Source organism: Oryzias melastigma, linkage group LG5, assembly GCF_002922805.2.
Source record: "Oryzias melastigma strain HK-1 linkage group LG5, ASM292280v2, whole genome shotgun sequence".
Taxonomy (NCBI): domain Eukaryota; kingdom Metazoa; phylum Chordata; class Actinopteri; order Beloniformes; family Adrianichthyidae; genus Oryzias; species Oryzias melastigma.
Window position 1 is genome coordinate 9074315 of NC_050516.1, and position 2803 is coordinate 9077117.

Consider the following 2803-nt stretch of genomic DNA (forward strand, 5'->3'; position numbering starts at 1 on the left):
GATTTCCTTTTCTCCTCCTACAAACCATGTCATCACTAGACTTCATGCATCTGCTCAGAGACCCATACCATGATACTCTCGCTGTTGACTTTTCTCCTGTCAGCAACGTTGGTGACGTTTCCTAACCTTCTGATGTTGCTACAACAGATGTTTGATGATTATCTTCCCTCAGAAGTATATTTAACATCTTTGAGCTCATTCAAACTGTTTATTCACAGCTGAAAGAAAATTCAACAAATGATCAAAACTGTGAAGCATCTTTTATCATTTTTATCTTAACAATTAACATCAGTCGCTGAGGACAAGAGTTGTTAACCGTTACCCAAAGGAGCAACTAAAGATAGTCCACATTTATCCACTTTGTACCAAGAAAATCAATAAAAAAAATTCTTTGCTCTGACTTTACAAAGTTTGTTGAAGAACACTTCAGCGACGTCTGTCTTTACAGTTTGAAGGGCCGCCTTTTCTTGATGAGCGAGGGCATTTTTTTTTTTTTGTATGAAGACGGCCTCAAAGACGACCTTGAAGGGATGGAGCTGTTTTTCACACCCTCAACAAATCCCTGAAATAGAGCAACAAAGCTGCAGCTCATCTGTGAACAAACTCCAGCCTCAACCAGTCAAAGTCACGACTGAAACAAAAAAATACTCTAAAGATACACTTATGTAGTTTATTCATTAAAAAAACAAGCTGATTTTTGCAGTTTTTAAAATAGACAAGGAAAGTGACACATTTGGATAAGTATCGATCCATTAAAAAATGTATAATATCACTTTTTAAAACAAGATTATTGATACATGTGGTTTATTAAATAATCTGAGAATTAAAACACTTAAGTTAGAAGATTGAAGATGAAATAAAACGTAAAACGAGTCAGTAATACTCCTCAAAAGCAGGTAGATGTGTCTGTCCAACACCGCTCCTGCCATAATACCACAGTGCTGCTTTTCCAGGAGCTGCTGGGATGACTGTCAACGGCAGCAAAAATCCGTCTTCCACCCAAAAGCTGCTCCAATGTCCGGAGCTGGAGTCGCCCGTACAGAAATACAGACTGTCAGGCCGGTGTGGCCGAGTGAGAACGGCTTCCAGGAGTTAAATACAGAAGAATGAAGCATTAAAGTCTGCAGCCGTAAACGCTGGTAATAATAACAGCGAACAAGAGAGCGGGAGAGCTCAGGCTGTAATGGGAAAAGGCACAAAAGCCTCCGAAGGAAGGAAAGTGAGGAAAGCAGGGAGAGGGAACGATAAGGCTGCTGGGCTTATCCCAGTTACTTGGAAAGGATTAAGAAATGCTGTTTTGGTGATGCACACAAGCTTGATCTGTCTTTTGGGAATGTGCTGGCGCTTTCATTCAGCCGTCCTCTGAGACGAACACAAACATGCATCCAGGCGCGTGCCGAGCGGGGTTAAGGAGCCTCGCCGGCCTCTGACTCAGCCTGTTATGACTTTAAACTGTTTTTATCCACCAGAGTGATGAGAATGAAACTCTTGTTCAGTTTTTTTTAGCATCTTCATCCCTCTATTCTCTAGTCTCTTCTTCCTAACCTTGACCTCCGCCCCAAAAGGAGTTCTCCTGACATGTAATCAAAAATACCTGATTGGCCCTAAAAAAAATTAGTAAAATAGTTGGTCACACTGCCAACTATTTGATCCTTGCAAAGTTTTCAAACCTAGAGAGGAGAGTTTGTCCGATAGTTAACCTCAGATCCAGGATCAACGGTGTGGTTTCCATCCTGGTCTTGGACCAGTTCTACATCCTCTTCAGGGTCCATATGTGTTTTGTGGATTTGGAGAAGGTGTTCAACCGAGGGTGCTCTGGGAGTATGGAGTCCAGGGAGCCTAAATGAGGACTGTCTGGTCTCTTGGACCACACAGTAAGTCAGACCTGTTCCCGGTGCATGTTGGACTCCGACATGCCCTTATCACCGGTTTTGTTCAGTTTTTATGGACAGCCATAGAGGATCTGGTTTGGGGACCACAGGATTCCATCTCTGCTCTTTGCAGATGATGTTGTTCTGTTGTCTTCATCAGGCCAGGACCTCCAGCATGTATTGGAGCGGTTTGCTGCCGAGTGGGTCAGTGAAGAGGGTCAGCACCGCTAAGTCTGAGGCCGGAGAAAGGTAGTTTCTCCTCGTTTGGTGGATCCAGTGCTCCTGCCACAGGTGGAGGAGTTTAAATATCTTGGGGTCTTGTTCACGAGTGAGGGAAGATCAGAGTGTGAGATCGGCAGGAGGATTGGAGCGGCGTTCACCGTTTTGCGGTTGCTGCACCGGTCCGTTGTGGTGAAAAGAGAGCTGAGCCAGAAAGCAAAGCTCTCAATTTATCAGTCGGTCTTCGTTCCAGTACTCACCTATGGTCATGAGCTTTGGGTCATGACAGAAAGAATCCTGACTACAAGCGGCTGAAATTAGTTTTGTCTAGAGGGTGTCTGGGCGCTCCCTTAGAGATAGAGTAAGAGAGCTTGGAGTAGAGCCGCTTCTCCTCCACATCGAGAGGAGCCAGTTGAGGTGGTTCGGGCATCTGATCCGGATGCCTCCTGGACGCCTCCCTGGAGAGGTGTTCCGGGCATGTCCCACTGGGCGGAGGCCCCAGAGAAGACTCGGGATACACTGGAAAGACAATGACCCAATCTGAATTCTTCCATGTTCCTTCCCCTACATTTAGCCCTCCAAACGGAGAGTTATGAAAATATAGCGTCTCAGAATTCGGATGTCACTTTCACTCGATGACGTTATCAATAGTCGCCAGTCTGCTAGTGTTAGCGCAGAGTTTCCATCACTCAAATATACATAACAACAGAGGT